General features: G+C 44.7%; 1 long non-coding RNA gene across 1 annotated transcript; it reads right to left on the reverse strand.

Annotated features, from left to right (window-relative positions):
• Positions 1-7,156: 7,156 nt before the first annotated feature.
• Positions 7,157-7,931, reverse strand: LOC144782747 (uncharacterized). Its single transcript, XR_013601238.1, has 3 exons — positions 7,823-7,931; positions 7,658-7,718; positions 7,157-7,568 (listed from the first exon to the last, which is right to left on the reverse strand). It is a non-coding gene; the product is annotated as an uncharacterized LOC144782747 (long non-coding RNA).
• Positions 7,932-17,571: the final 9,640 nt, after the last annotated feature.

The following is a 17,571-nucleotide window of genomic DNA, read 5'->3' on the forward strand; positions in this document are numbered from 1 at the left end:
GGGTCTGTACAACACTCTCCATTCTCCGCAACAATCACAGGGACGACACGACTTGCATTCTCCCTCTTATCCAACCAAGAAAGCAGTTTCCCAGCCTTATCACCCACATCATACAGGCGTCCCTGCTGTTCCCTTCCCATTTCCTTAGCAGCTTCAGTGACCAGAGCTCTGTATTCATGTTGTTTCAACTCCAGTAGATGTAACCCCTCAGCGGTAACCCCAGATTCCAAGCACTCCTCCAGGGCCGTGACCTCCCCCTCAAGTCGAACCATCTCAGCACGGTTGGCCAACTTCATGCCACCAATCAATGAGAGGGCCTGGCCACGAATGACTGTCTTGTAAGCTTCCCAAAGTAAACTAGGGGAGGAAACAGAGCCCACATTTTCCTCAAAATAACAATCGTGTGCTTTAACCAGCTCATCCCTGACCCTGGGGTCCTTCAAATACCAGGGGTTGATCGGAGCCACTCGGCCCGCCGAACCCTGCCGTGCATCAACCACCAGCCAAAGCGGAGAATGGTCCGAGATACCCCGTGCCAGATGTTTAACTTCCCGTATGAGGGATGCATGGGCCGAGGGCAGTAATACGTGATCTAACCTCGAGAGACTACCGTGAGCACCAGAATGATAGGTATATTGCAACTGTCCCGGGTGAAGCAACCGCCAGCAATCAGTGAGCCCCAGCGTCTCCAGGAAGTCACTCAACCAAGTCTGGGCCTTCGGCAGTTCCCTGGGAGGGTGACGATCACGCATCCCTGAGACCACCGCATTAAAGTCACCCCCAACCAAAAGCAGACCCTCGGGGAGACCCAGGATAAGTCCACTCAGATCAGCAAATGTGGTGGCCTGGAGGCCCGGGGGCACGTACACAGAAATCAGAATAAGAACCTTCCCCTCCCAGCGCCCCACAATGGCGGCGTATCGTCCCTTATCATCCAGTATGACATCATCAATGGCCAAGGGGAGGAAGGTCCGAACCAGAATGCCCGCCCCCCTAGAGCCCGAAGTGAAACCCGAGTGCGCCACAAGGCGATAACCATGCCTATTCAAAGCGTAGCACTTGTTGCCGAGCAAATGAGTCTCCTGCAGTAAGACAACATCTGGAGTCAAACGTTTCAGCAATTGCAACACCACCCTCCTCTTAATCCCATCCCCAAACCCGTTCACGTTCCAACACAATATCCGAAGTCCCCTACCCCCCATCCCCGAGTTCAGCCCCTCCCCCGCCCCACACCCAGAGCAACTGCAAAAAACAGGAGTGCGCCCTTCCTTCGCCTTGCAAGTAACAATAAAATTCAAACAAACAACCCAGTTCCCCCAACAATGTCAAAACAACTATACCCCCACCCCGCACCCCTGCTGAAGACCAAAGAGCCCCATAAACTTGCAGTGTGCCTGTCGCCCAACCACCCAACTAATCTACGAAAAGAAAACCCAGGAGGAGAAAGGACCCGTTCACCCCCCACCCACCCCCAAAAAGACTATTACTTGCAAACATTAAGAACACAGTATAGCACAGTTCAAAGCCAACGGGAAGGGTACGGGGTCAAAGTCAACAGCTACTCCTGCTCCATCGGGCCACCTTCCGCCCGATCCGACTTGCCAGAGTCCTCAAAAGGTTCATGATCCGTAGGCAGCGTGTCAAGCCAGTCACTCACGACCCCAGGATGGTCGAAGAAAAAAGTACGATCCCTATGTACCACCCGCAAACGGGCCGGAAAGAGCATGGCATACTTCATAGACCTTTCCCGGAGTCTCTTCTTGACCCCTTGAAACCCCAGCCTCTGTTTCTGGACCTGTTGTGTAAAGTCCGGATAGAAGCTGACAGTAGAGTTCTCAAAGGCAATGGGACCAGACTGCCGCGAAGCCTGCAGGATAGCGTCTCTGTCCCGGAAATGAAAGATCCTCGCAATGATGGGTCGAGGGTTAGCACCCGATTTAGGTGTGCCGCCGGGGATCCTATGTGCACGTTCGACAGCGAAAAACTTGCTGAGACCCTTGGGCGCCAAGTGATTCAGCACCAGGTCTTCCACCAATAAGTCCGTCGAGGCAGCAGTCGATGATTCCGGGACCCCAATCAGGCGGATGTTATTGCGCCTGGCACGGCTTTCATAGTCCTCTAGGCGCCCAAAGTAATAATCATTGGCTTTCCTCAGATTCCCGACTTCAGCCTGTAATTCAGAGACGTCGGTGACCAGGTTAGAGGTCTTAAGATCCAGGGATTTGACCTTTTCGTTTGTCTTCGCCAAGTCCGCCCTGATCAGATTGACATCAATCGACACCGTATCCAGTTTGAGAGTCAAGGCCTCATATTGCTGCCCCAATGAGGCCTTCATACCGGTGATGGCGCCCATGAGATCTCGCAGCGAGGGCTCGTCCTCAATCGATGAGTCCTCCGGCATTGTCGTCGAGGGTTTAGCTGCTGCTCCCGGCGATCCCTTAGCTAGAGTGTACCGGTCCATAATGTTCGTTTGCAGAGCACTCCCTCGAACGCCCGGTTTAGGCCCGCGCTTCCCACCCTCAGGCTTGGTGGCCATCTTGGATCCTGGACCCGTACGGGTCGCCTGTTGACGGGTAAAAATGGTGACTGCGGTGGCAAATGTAGGACCAAAAGGGCAAAGGTGGTGCCAGTCTCAGATCTGGAAGCCGCTACAGATCGGCAGTAGGAGCGGAGAGACCAAGGGTGTAGGAGCGTCCGGCCGTCCACAGAGCCGACAAAGTCAGGTTGAGCTCCGGACAGGAATCGAAACCGAAAGCGGTCGCCAGCCCACGCAAGTCTGGCAGTCCGTTGTTGTTCACTTACTGGACGGCAAGCAAGACAAGATAGCGCGGGGCGTCACCATGGAGCAGGCCAGAAAACTGCGACAGTCTGTAGCTCTGGACCCCGAAGTCCAAAAAAGTTCGCTGAAACAAATAAATGAGCAGTAGAACTGTGCCAATAAACACCCGTCGTCCGAACCAGGATAAATTACAGGATAGTCGATGGAGGTGGCGAGGGTCCGGGAGCCCTGTGCTCATGCGACCATCTTGGGTGCGCGCGAAGCTCCTCCTGCAGGTGTTTGTCTTTTAGCATAGGTTTAGTTCTACCAAGAATTGCCAAAGATTTTTTCTAGGTACTAACCAGCTCAATACCTTAGAATGAGAGAGGTTAGTTTCTCTTTCTCGGACTCGATTTCCTAACACCCCACTACGGGATTCAGAAACACTGGAGCTGGATTTCTCGGCAGGAGATGACAGCTTCTGGTCAGGGCGTTAGCTGGAGAGTTGGCTTCCTTCAGCACTTGCTGTGGTGAGCTGCGTCGGGCAAGTAGGTAGTCGAACTGCACTGAACCACACCGTGCTTTGCTATAGCAAGTGAAGGTATATTTATACCTTGAAGGTGTTTAGGAATGCCAGTATTGACGTAAAAGTCGGGCATATGAACGTCATGAATGAACCCCTAAGGAATAGTTGTTCATGCATAATAATGAGTTTCTTGGAGAAATCAATATCCAGGCTAGGGGAAGTCCCTTCTGCTTAAGAGTCTGGTTTTCCAAGAAATCGTTGTGACGTAGATGAATGGATGGAAGTAGCCATGCCTGTATTTGGGTAGCATGGGCTATGCCTAAATAAGGAATGGATTTCTATGCCTATATAAGGGCAATGTGAATTATACCTATATAAGGGCATGAATCGGGAAAATGCATACGGAATCTAAATCGATACACAACAAGGCCAGAGGCAAAACAACAAGCTTGCTGTGAAAGGGCCAAGGGGTGCTGATGGCTTCAGTGAGGCTTGTGGTGTGCGGGCTTAGAACATACAGCGATATAGCAGGGATATCCAGAGGGACCCTTGGCCAGCACTGGTTATTATTACCCTGTTACTTTTGTTATCAAGCTCAGACATAAAAGGCTGATTCTGCAGACCTTGCTGGCCGCACACAGCTCTCAGCAGCAAGGGGACATCTCTCTAAAATCTCTGCAGGAAAGGCCTCCTTTGAAATGAGATAAACACAGTACACCGTTTCTGCGATATAGCGTAGGACTTGCGAGTTATTTGAATGTGAGCATACTGCCTTGTTTCAGAGTTCCGCTCAGCCTTTCATTCTTCTTCGATTGATAAAATGTGTGCCCTTAAGTAATGTTCGAGCGTCTCCAGTGTAAACGATGCTGAGACCGCGCAACGCTCAAGCTCACTCGAACTGGAGCCAAAACCATATCTCGGTAATCAGCCTCTCGTGTTTAACAAGAGGATTCGCTAAAGTAACCATTTTTGCATGTTGTCGTGTTGCAGTACTCAGGAACAATCCTGATGCTGCTCCAGCAGCATCGTCAGGATTGGCTTGAGCAGTAGTGTGCATGTTCTGTTTAGGGCTTAAAAAATGTTGCGACCAATCCGAACATGCGTACTAGGCTGCTCATTAGAAGAGCGGTATGGAACAACCCTCGCTCTTCTAATGAGCAGCCTAGTGTGCATGTTTGGGCTGGTCGCTAAATTTTTAAGCCCTTCACAGAACATGCGCACTCTTGCTGTGCGTTCCGCCGTCCACCAGTGATACATATTACTGTCGATGTGATGTCATGATGACTCATCAGACACTTGCACTGAACTCCTGCTGCCCCGCCCCCTTCTGAGCCGACTGCCTCCGGCGGCCTGGGATTGCAAATTGAGTGAGAGAGAGTGACGGCAATGCTTGTTTCTCAACTCGAGTGCCTCAAATTAATTAGTGAGGCAACGCCCAAGCGCCCTAATGGACGCACCGCTACTGCCTACACTGGATAGTACATGTAATAAAGAAAAGACATCTTATTGCTAGGGTAACACCGCAACCAATTTTACTGCTGTATGAATTCGAAGACATTTGGAGAACACAACAGCAGTAGGACAGGGAGTATACCAGCTACACAATTGCACACTACTAGAATAGACTATTTGATAAGTACCAACGATGTGGTAAACTGGACATTTGATATAACACATATGTTACACACATACTTTGACCACTCTTCAGGGCAGCTGATAATAGACATACCAAATCAGGTGCAGTAACATAGATTATGGCACGTTCAACCTACAATGCTGATGGATAACATTTTCAAACAAGCGATCAGGCAGGCCAGCACAATCTATTTTGATATCAACATTGGCTTTTGGGGATGAAACTCTCAGCAGTATATCTTTATTTATAAGATCTAACTAACATGGAGAAGGGTTGTCGGAGGATCGGAGTCAGCAGCTCCTCATCAGTCAAGTACAAAATGGAGATAAAAGTCTGAAAAAGTCTAAAATGCAAAATTAGAAACAAAAATAGCCATTAGGCCAAATTACATTGTAAGTAAGCAAGCACATGCACTTAAAGACATATAAGGATACAGAATGTTGCATTAGCCAGTGAGATCAAACTTGTCAGACATCTGAGAGAGGAAATGAATGGCAGACAGATGTGAAGGAGCTGGTGGGAGTTAGGCTACTTTGCAAAGCAAAGGTATTCCTGTAGCGGTGGGGATTGTTTTCAATGAAAATCTCGGTTTACCATCATCCAGGCTAATCCCCACTGCCTCTAGGTCAATGGATCTTTGCCATTGTTTTAGAGAAGGTCAGGAGCTGTGCATCACATAAATTATAAACAAAATCACTAATCTATTTTCAGTCAATAATGAGAGTTTGTTATGAGTCAAGGGTTTTATTAATCCAATCTTTTAGTAATTCATCTTTATTAATGTCACAGTTAAAGTGTCTAAATCTCAATTATCAAATATAAACAGAGATCGATGACTAATATTAATCAATTCAAATAGTCATAACAAAAATGCATCAAGCGTCTTCCATAAAGGAAATGATCCCTATTCTAGGAATGGGAAGTACAGGTGCCAGTCAGAACCCATAAACAGTACCAGTGTGAGAGAGAGTGAGAGAGAGCAAGCATAAAGCTTTAGCATCAAAATCATCTCAATAATTCAATAATTGATCAAGCAGAACTTCTCATAGAGAGAGGGTGAAAAATATCAGTAGAGTCTCAGAAAAGCATAGAATGGGGATAGATGTGGATGAAGGGAAAAGACGGGGGTCCCCCGCCTACTCTAGGAACATGCACTATCATGGATATTACAGTCTGAAGCTTTTGCAACATGTTGCTTCTTCAGTCTCCAGTTAGCCAATCAGTTTTCAATGCTCTCATGGAGACAGATCCCTCCTCGTCTTCTCACAGGAATACAATAGCGCTCAGACAGCAATGTCAAGTGAAACATTTCTTATCAAATACAATGCTAACTCCCTTAGGCTTTCACATCATTCACTCCTTTTAATAATGCAGCATCTTCTTATGTGAACTCCTTCTTTACCGCTCTAAATGACATCTCTAATCATTTATTAACAGTGTTTTTGGGTAAGTAGAAACATTTTGCAGATTTAGATTAAAACATTTATGCAAAATTATTATTTATTATGCAAAACATGACCACGAAAAGGTCAAGAAATGCATATTAAGCATTTTCTAGTCATGTCAGGTAATGTTGCTTCAGTCATTTGAGGTTTAGTACAATTAAACAAGGTTGCCTACTACAATGTTTGCCTTTAAACGCATTTTATTTGTCATCAAAGCCTACATGTTAATTCTGCACGTTATTATGAACTGTATTATGTTCTCAATATTATTTATGCTTCCCAGGACATATCTCAACCCGTTACAAACAGACCTCTCAATAAAGTGCATCTACATTCTGTTGAAGGGACCACCTGATCTTCCCACGTGGCTTAAGGTTACTGGTGTTCTTTTCCCTACTTTCCTCTGTTGGCACAATTCTTCTGCGAGTATCCTAAATCTAGGATTAAACCAATTATGTCTGAATAATCTCACCATTGCATCTCTTCCTATATGTGTTGAGCCATGAACATGCTGTGTCATAGGAAACAATAATTTGCTTGGCAACATGGGTTTTCCATCTGTTGACATCCAAATATCATTTGCATTCTTCCCATATCCTGCTCTGATCCAACCTTGCTGTTCTGCTTCTGAAACATCTTCTTGCAAACTCTTGAGTTCTTTCCATGTGTCAGATACTGACAACATCGAGAAACCAGTGTCCACTTCAGATTCATTTGTGCAAGCCCCATTAAATGTACAGGTCACAAGTTTGTTTTTTTCAAAGGTTACAAGTTTTGTAACTTGTGGGGATTGTTCTATTTGTCTGGGAGTTTACTGTGTCAAACACAAGTGGGTATATCCTATGTACAGTGCTTACATTAAACAATATAAACAAACATTTATATTACAAATATACAAACAGCATTTCAAAAAAACAATTTTTACACAATATACATTTCCATGAGGAAAGAATGAACTGTACCCTACTAACTGATTTTAACACTAGACCATTTTTTAACCGTTTTTTGTATATTTTAGGTCTAGTAGCGCAAAAGTGAAATTTTATGACTGTTAAATATTTGTCATAATTTGTAGATTATTCAGGTCAACTTTGCGCTAGTAAAAGTTCAATTATTCAGATGAACCAAAAAAACGCCGACGCGTTTCCAAGCCTGTGTGTTTATTCGTCAGGCTTTTCTTCAGGGCGTAGGTTAGGTGGGTACCTGTGTGAAAACAACATGGGATGTTTTGAGAATGGGGCCTCTCTCTAACATTGAGTGAAAACGCTTCACATGGTTAAATATAGTTTTACCTTTCCGCAGATAATAGGTCTTCTGTCTGTCTTTAATGGCACTTCTCACTATTAGGACGTTCTGCAGGGGTAAAGGGCACAATATATATCTGTTCAGTTTGTTTGAACAATTGGTCTCTTTTCATTTATTACTAAAATCGGTTAAATGTCAGGACGTCACTTTACCTATTTACTCTGTGGGAGCGGGTCTTCATTAAGGGTTCTGTATTTCTATTTTCGGATTGCTTTAACCACGCTTCTATAAATACACAAAGGCGGCTGGGTCTGATCTGGTGAAAAAGGTTTGGGCTAAGGTTAGTTTGAGTCATTAAGCTTTACCGAGCGTTATTTCCTATGATTTGACATTGCTTACTTTGTATTTCTGCTCGCAGGCTGACCGCTGCTCGCGCACTGGAGGCGGCGTCCTGGTTATCTCATTTTCAGATTTCCTGCGTGTAGCTGGAAAGACGAAGGAATCGTTTTAATTACACGTTCCGCTTTTGTGCTCATGTGCTTCTGTGCTAACCTCGGGAGCTATCTTACCTAAGGGTTTTGGTGAAAGTTTCCGATGTCTTCCAGCCGGCTTCTGTGTAGAACGAATAGTTAAACAGCCCGAGTCACATGACTGGTTGGTTTTATTCGTGTCATGTGTTTTCAGTGTTTATGGGAGATGTAGTCCTGACATGTTTGGGTGTTAGTGTTTTCTGCAGAGGGCATGTTAGTACCTCTCCGGTTCTAATTGTTCATTAAGTCCTGTGTCCACGCAGTTGAATCTCATGATTAAATACGCTTCTCTCCTGAGTAACAGCGTTTCCACATTACCTCCTCTTAATGTAGCTTTTATTCCGGAGAGAACCGACCACCTCAGATCTTTTTCTGTATGATTTGCATCTATGAAGTGTTGAACCATGGGCGCAGTTGTTATTTTTTGTTTGATCCTAGAGTGGTGTTGTGCCAATCTTTGTGTAATTTGCTGGTTTGTTTTCCCTATGTAGATTTTGTTACATGGGCACAATATTACATACACAAAATTTTTGCTTTTGCAGTTGGTAAACTCTTTGTGGCTCCATTTTATGTTGTTATGCTCAAACATAGTCCCTTCTATGGTACTTGCACATGCTATACATGTGCCACACTTATGGTGTCCTTGCACAGGGCTCAAGTTCCATAGGGCGCGCAAATCACTTTTTGCTTTTGATGTGCCAAGGTCTGCTCGTATTAATTGTTGACCTAAATTTCTGTTCTTTTTGAGCGCAAACATTGGTTTAGCAAATGGAGCTTCTAAGTTGGACAGCAGGTGCCAGTTCTTCAAAATTATCGATTTATATCGATTTGTGAGTGGGCCGAAAGTTGTGACACATACCAACTGTTCTAATGGTTTTTTTACTTTATTGGTCAACAGCTCTTCAACAGCTCTTCTCTTGGTGTGGTTTTTCGGATAGCCACGTTTCGCTAATTGTTCACAAAAGATTTCTGCATGTGTCGGATAATCTTCTTTTCTGGAACAATTTCTTCGAATTCTTAGTAATTGGCTATTTAGAAATCTTTTGTGAACAATTAGCGAAACGTGGCTATCCGAAAAAAATGTTGAAGCACGCAACAAAACGTGCATGGTTCACACCAAGAGAAGAGCTGTTGACCAATAAAGTAAAAAAAACATTAGAACAGTTGGTATGTGTCACAACTTTCGGCCCACTCACAAATCGATATAAATCGATAATTGTGAAGAACTGGCACCTGCTGTCCAACTTAGAAGCTCCATTTGCTAAACCAATGTTTGCGCTCAAAAAGAACAGAAATTTAAGTCAACAATTAATACGAGCAGACCTTGGCACATCAAAAGCAAAAAGCGATTTGCGCGCCCTATGGAACTTGAGCCCTGTGCAAGGACACCATAAGTGTGGCACATGTATAGCATGTGCAAGTACCATAGAAGGGACTATGTTTGAGCATAACAACATAAAATGGAGCCACAAAGAGTTTACCAACTGCAAAAGCAAAAATGTTGTGTATGTAATATTGTGCCCATGTAACAAAATCTACATAGGGAAAACAAACCAGCAAATTACACAAAGATTGGCACAACACCGCTCTAGGATCAAACAAAAAATAACAACTGCGCCCATGGTTCAACACTTCATAGATGCAAATCATACAGAAAAAGATCTGAGGTGGTCGGTTCTCTCCGGAATGAAAGCTCCATTAAGAGGAGGTAATGTGGAAACGCTGTTACTCAGGAGAGAAGCGTATTTAATCATGAGATTCAACTGCGTGGACACAGGACTTAATGAACAATTAGAACCGGAAAGGTACTAACATGCCCTCTGCAGAAAACACTAACACCCAAACATGTCAGGACTACATCTCCCATAAACACTGAAAACACATGACACGAATAAAACCAACCAGTCATGTGACTCGGGCTGTGTAACTATTCGTTCTACACAGAAGCCGGCTGGAAGACATCGGAAACTTTCACCAAAACCCTTAGGTAAGATAGCTCCCGAGGTTAGCACAGAAGCACATGAGCACAAAAGCGGAACGTGTAATTAAAACGATTCCTTCGTCTTTTCAGCTACACGCAGGAAATCTGAAAATGAGATAACCAGGACGCCGCCTCCAGTGCGCAATGTCAAATCATAGGAAATAACGCTCGGTAAAGCTTAATGACTCAAACTAACCTTAGCCCAAACCTTTTTCACCCGATCAGACCCAGCCGCCTTTGTGTATTAATAGAAGCGTGGTTAAAGCAATCCGAAAATAGAAATACAGAACCCTTAATGAAGACCCGCTCCCACAGAGTAAATAGGTAAAGTGACGTCCTGACATTTAACCGATTTTAGTAATAAATGAAAAGAGACCAATTGTTCAAACAAACTGAACAGACATATATTGTGCCCTTTACCCCTGCAGAACGTCCTAATAGTGAGAAGTGCCATTAAAGACAGACAGAAGACCTATTATCTGCGGAAAGGTAAAACTATATGTAACCATGTGAAGCGTTTTCACTCAATGTTAGAGAGAGGCCCCATTCTCAAAACATCCCATGTTGTTTTCACACAGGTACCCACCTAACCTACGCCCTGAAGAAAAGCCTGACGAATAAACACACAGGCTTGGAAACGCGTCGGCGTTTTTTGGTTCATCTGAATAATTGAACTTTTACTAGCGCAAAGTTGACCTGAATAATCTACAAATTATGACAAATATTTAACAGTCATAAAATTTCACTTTTGCGCTACTAGACCTAAAATATACAAAAAACGGTTAAAAAATGGTCTAGTGTTAAAATCAGTTAGTAGGGTACAGTTCATTCTTTCCTAATGGAAATGTATATTGTGTAAAAATGGTTTTTTTGAAATGCTGTTTGTATATTTGTAATATAAATGTTTGTTTATATTGTTTAATGTAAGCACTGTACATAGGATATACCCACTTGTGTTTGACACAGTAAACTCCCAGACAAATAGAACAATCCCCACAAGTTACAAAACTTGTAACCTTTGAAAAAAACAAACTATAACACCTACTGATTAAATATAGTGGTGTATAACAAAAAACTGCTCAAAATAAAAAAGGAAGGACATAGCTTTTGTAGTTCGGACTGGACTGTTCCCATGGGGCACAGGGTCAGCGCTGATTTGCATATCGCCATTGTCTAACCCAGGGTGGTGTGGAGTGGAAAAACGATGGATTTGGGACCAGATCTTTGGACTGGGGTGAATGTGTGACATTGATCCACATTCTGTCCATCATTGTTGTGTTTGCAGTTACCAAAATAAAAAAGTGGCAGAAACAAAAAGCGACTGGGTTTCCAATTTCTATTTTACAATTATTGCATATCAGAGCATGATAGTTTAAATAAATATTGTAAACTTCCTTCGTGTCTCTTTTCTATTTATTTTGGACAAGTACAAATGACAGAATGAAAGGGGGTGACCTGCTACCATGATCCCTAAGACGGTCAGGAGTATTGTTTTTTGGGGTGCCAAAACACTTGTCTCTCTGGAAAGGTTAGAAGGGCAAGTGAGGCACTATAAGCAAGTCAGGTTCAAGCCCATAGATACTTACAAGCCCATCCCTACATGCTAAGGGGGAGAGGTGTTGCGCCACGGCCAGGGTGACTGACTCCGGAATCTGGGGATCACGGCTCGATCCCTGGGGCCGGCGGCAGATTAGCCCAGCACCATGTGACTCCCGACGGCCCGAGCGCCTAGAGACCCTTACGGGTGATTGTTCGCGCTTTACAAATGTGGATAATTAATTAATTAATGTGCTTTGGTCCCAAGCATAGTTCTGTTCCTGAATAGAATCCCTGCAACAAGGTTGCAGCAAGTCCCTACCCTCAGAGGGCCGGTAAGAACTCAATGATGAAACATGTCACTGGATAGCATTCAGTGAGTGAGAGTTCTTTAAGAAAAAGGTCTTTCCTCTATATCCAGTGGGCCCACCCTAGATGACTAGAGGTTGACTCTTGATTATGAATGACCATACCACAAGCTCTAGTACTCAAGATAAACTCTAGTAAGTGCTTGTTATTCTTGCTTGTTGTTGTACTATAGTGTTATGTCACAATTGAGCCATGTATGATTACTTCTGGACCGTTTTGTAGCCCTGAAAAAGTCACTTCTCAGGCGAACTATGTGTCTTTTCTTTTGGTGCTTTACTTTGAAGTTGGACGATAGTTGGCCAATTACAAAAACATAAGAATGAGTAGACACGCAAAACAGAAATATCGTGTATATTTGAATGTGCATAATGGAGGGTGTAAATAATGGCACTTGGTTATAGCTTGTAAAATATTTCAACTTTTGAAATGTACTGCCACCAAGTGGCAACAGCGGGACCTACCAGGCTGCATTTGCACTACAGAAATCTGTACTGTATACATGACTTTATCAGCATTTTAAAAACATTTTGGTACACTCAATAGTGTACATAATTTCATGGCACTGTTGTCAAATTTGTTTTTGGTCACTTTTCTGTAGCTCATTTAGCACTAATTTAACTATTAAAGTAATATTGCTTTGGCCAGCTTCAACAACAATAGACATAAACTGATAGATGGAATCGTTTAACCACAAGGAGAAATAAAGGGTAGGAAATGGTGGAATTATATTACTGTTACTAAACACCTTAAACATTATAATATCCCACAAGGCCTCCGGGTTCTCCTTTTTTGACCTGTACGCAACACCATTATGAAAGATTGGAAGAATAATGTAAGCTAGCATATAGAACAGCGTAGTACAGATCTGAACATTGAAAGAAGAAATATACCCACAATCCCTGTAAGAAATATATTTGAAAGAATAACATTAGTAAAAATAAAACTCCGGAAATCAATAGTAAAAAAAAATACTCCAAATAAGGAGGAATTGCAGAGAATGGTGTAGAGTATTTTGTATCTATAAAACAAGGTAGAAGTAATAAAACACGTGAGAGTGGTTTCAAAAAGTAGCAGCACAGGCAGTGAAGAGAGTAACATGAGTATAGCAGAAGAGCTGAAGAGGTTCAAAACTGGTGATCCAAAGTACACAAAATAAAATTGGAAGTGAAGAAAAAAATGACATTAAGGGTAATCAGACAGACAGGAAGAGCCAGAGAAAAGAAAATTTAGAAGTGAAGAAAAAAAGACAGTAGGGGCAATAAGACAGACAGGAAGATCCAGAGTAAAGAATGGCGCCCATCCTAAATTGAAAAACAGTGAGAAACCTGACAGATGAAAATAATGCATCTTTTATTGGTACCCAGAGCGGATTTATTATCGGTCTTTTTTACTTGCTAGTGAGTGGACAGTAAGTGACCTATAAATCTCTATTGCAAGCACATTGATGAAGCTGGAACAGGAAGACATCCACTTGACAGATGCTGATTTTAACGCGCATTAATTGCTGTTGCCAGCGCTATTGCTAGCGCGCTTGTTTTAACTTACCCGATTTTGTCTTTTGCTTATTTTCTTTTTAGCACTTTCCCCTGGTTTTAACAGGGTCTTGCCCCCGTCCCCATTCCGCACATAATTGTTTCCCGCACTGCCGTTTTGGCGGGCCTGGATCCCGGGGGTGGCTCACTGTGGGCGCCATCTTGGATTGGGCAGTAAGTGTAGCTTTAGGCGCCATCTTGGAGCGTCCTCGCGCTCGCGCCACGATTGGAGAGCCTATTTAAAGCTCCCCCCTCCCGCGCAGCGGGACGCGCAGATGTGGACGCCGTCGCTTAGCCGGAGTCGTGCCTGAGTCCTGCCCGTCTGCGCTCGTCCGCGCTGAGGCAGCGCGAGGCAGGGCAGGCTCTGTCGTAATTGCTATCTCAGCGTTTTGTTGCGCTGCCAGGTATGATATCTTATACACGTTCGGAGCTGTTGGCCATAGGTCATCGGTCCAGGAGCTCTGCGTGTAAGCCTGTGGACCCCTTAGTTGGCCCTTACAGCTGCGTCTGTGAAGGCTGGTCTCTTAAGAGCCCAACCAAAATACGATCCTTGGAAAACGTCGTCCCTGTCATACGGCCTCGTGCTGTTTCGCGAGATCTCCGTATTTGGTGCCTTAATGTGAGATCTCTTGTAAAGCACCACTTGTCCATCTATGACTTGATAGATAAAGAGGATCCAGATGTTTTCTTAATGACAGAAACCTGGCTTCAGGACTCTGACTCTGCCATATTGAACTTGGCATTCCCCCAGAACTACACCATCTTCACCTCTAATAGGACCACAAGAGGTGGTGGCATTGCTATGGCTGTCAAATCCTGCTTCCCAGCAGAATGGAAGCCATCAGGACTACCCGCATGTGAAAGCGCTATTTTTAAAGTCGCCTTCTCCCATCAGTTCACCTTCAGTGGGCTGCTGGTCTACCGCCCCCCCGGCAATGACTCGGTATTTAGATCCGCATTGGCCGATATGGTCAGTCCTATAGCATTGGGCTGTGCCAATTTTAACATTCTGGGTGACCTTAACATCCATTTTGATAATGGGTCATCCACTACCGTTAGCTCCCTGTTGGCCGACTTGGAAGCTCTCCAACTTACTCAGCTTGTCACCCGTCCAACCCACGTTGGAGGCCATATCCTTGACCCCTTCTTTTCCACACTTGATGGGTTAAGGGTGTCAGATCCAAGGAGGATAGGGTGGACTGATCATCTACTTGTAGAGGCACTTTGCCCGGTCCATGACAAGCCGTTTATATCCAGGGAAAGGCTAACCCTTAAAAGGCCGTGGTACAAACTTACGCTGGAAGAGTTCTACGGTATATTAGAGCGGAAACCTCTAAACAATCTCACCAATGTGGAACAAGGCTACCAACAGTTTTGCCTGTGGATAACTGACGCCTTGGACTCTCTGATACCTTTACGATGGGCGAAAAGCCGGACAAAAGCACCTAGCCCCTGGTATAACGAGTCTCTGGCAGAATTGAAAAGATCCTGCCGTAAGACAGAGAGGGAATGGAGACGATCATATGACCCGGCCCTGAAAATCCGGTATTTCACTGAGTTGAAACTTTACCACAGAGCTATATGCAGAGCTAGAGCTGCATTTTATGCCCAGGAATTTGCCACCAGTACCAACCGCTCAAAACTGATTTTCAAGGTACTGAAGGACCTAATGAAAAATAGATCCTCATCAGAGGCGATTTGCACAGACTCACACTGTGATAAATTGGCCTCTTTTTTTGTGGAGAAAGTGGAAAAAATATATCACGGGTTCGACACACTCCACCAGGATCGAGAAGCCACTGTCTCTGATACATTGGATCATGAGCCTCTGGCTATCTTACCTGAATTGTCGGTTGAGGCCTTTGACAGACTCAGCCTCAAGGTCAAATCAGGTTCCCCGGCGGACCCGCTGAAGCCTGCCTTCATTAATACACTTTCCCCGCTGTGTCGTAACCCCATACTGGATCTCATTAATATGTCCCTGTCTTCTGGAACTGTACCCGCGGCCTGGAAGCAGGCAGTGGTTACCCCCATATTAAAAAAAGCAAATTCTGACCCCCGACTGCCAGAAAATTACCGACCTATCTCCCTGTTGCCGTGGATTGCCAAGGTAACAGAAGCGCATGTCAACTCGGTTCTGTCCGAGCATCTGGCTTGCAACCAGATCTTGGACCCCAGCCAGAATGGATTTCGGTCAGGACACAGTACCGAGACGGCACTACTTTACATCTTGGAACATCTTCGCCAGGTACTTGACTTAGGTCATACTGCAGCGCTTATATTATTAGATTTAAGCGCTGCTTTCGACACTGTGTCCCACCAAATACTTATCCAGCGCTTACAGGAGGCGGGAGTGACGGATGTCGCTCTCCAATGGTTTCGGTCCTTTCTGGCTGATCGTACTTTTAAAGTGGCTATACCACCTGGCCAATCCACCACTTACCCCCTGAAGACGGGGGTTCCACAGGGATCTTCATTGAGCCCGACTATATTCAACCTCTATGTGAAACCGTTGGCTGGTGTCGTCAAACAGTGGGGTCTTACGATGGCCTCATATGCGGACGACACACAGCTAGCGGTGACACTTAGCGGAGACCCCGAGGTAGCAGCTCCGAGATTCCGTGCGGGTCTCTTGGCAGTAGCCAGCTGGCTTCGCACCAACTGCCTCCAGTTGAATGCCACCAAAACGGAGGTATTGGTTCTTGGGAAGCACGCTGAGCTATGGGGTAATCAGTGGTGGCCGTCAGAGCTTGGTGTCACACCTATTCCAGTGGCTGGAGTGAGAAATCTAGGAGTCTGGGTGGACTCTGCGCTCTCCTTCAGGGACCACACCATGAAGGTGGCTGCCACATGTTACGGAATACTGCGTGGTATTAGGCCAGTCTTGAAGTACTTTGATCCCCCTACCAGACAGCTTGTAGTTCAGGCCTCAATACTATCTAGGCTGGACTACGGTAGCTCACTGTTGTTAGGGGTGAATCAAGCGGAGGCCTCTAGGCTCCAAAGAGTACAAAACGCCGCGGCACGAGCCATTGTGGGCCTTCCCAGACACTGTTCAGTGTCGGGTACCATCACGGCCTTGCATTGGCTCCCGGTCAGACAGCGAATCATGTTCAAGGCGCTGTGTCTGGCCTTCAAAATTTTGAAAACTTCTTCGCCACCGGCACTTGTTACTCTACTTACGCCCTATGTGCCGTCGAGATCTTTAAGATCGGAGGGTCTTCATCTGGCTGTCTGTCCACGCTTCAGGTTGAGCAGGATGGGTGGCCGTTCTTTTAGGGTTCTAGCGGCTGGCCTATGGAACTCGCTACCAGTTCACATTCGAGCTCTTGAGGATATGTTCGCCTTCAGGCAGGCCATTAAAACTTTCCTCTTTCCAGTTTCTGGCTAATCTTTTTAGTGTGTTATGTTATAGCATCTGTCAAAGCGCCAGGACGCCCCTTTGCTGGGGCAGCTGTGCGCTCTAGAAATTTTAATAACATAACATAACTTGACTGTACAGCAGCAGAAATGGCACTTCTGACAAGAACCTAGCATATGAACTGCGGCCATTTAGGATTTTACATATCTCTCCCTAGAGTAAACACTGTTTACGGCTCCCACCTTTCTACCCATATCAACTTCATTTCTCAATGTAGGTTCAGTGAGGAGTTTGATATAGATACCTACTGTCTGTAGTAGGACATTAATGTTGAAACAGTTGTTGAGAATCTGAAGTAATTTGACTTTCTCTGAACAGTTGTATACATATTGAACACTGTGCAATGAGGGTATACCATATATTTATTGTTGATTGTTAATGTGAAGTAATCCACCTGTAAAGTGTATTGTATAGATGCAATGTTGTTCATAACACGTTTGCTAAACCTAAGGTAGTTGGGATGGCATCTATGATGCTTCATATTATTCTGAGTTTTTACCTTACTTTCAGGCCTCTAATGCCATTCTAGTTCATAGAGTAATGTGTACAATAGTAGCTTGGATGCTCTTATCAGTGATGTCATAAATGATGG

This window comes from Lissotriton helveticus, chromosome 9 (assembly GCF_964261635.1).
Source record: "Lissotriton helveticus chromosome 9, aLisHel1.1, whole genome shotgun sequence".
NCBI lineage: Eukaryota > Metazoa > Chordata > Amphibia > Caudata > Salamandridae > Lissotriton > Lissotriton helveticus.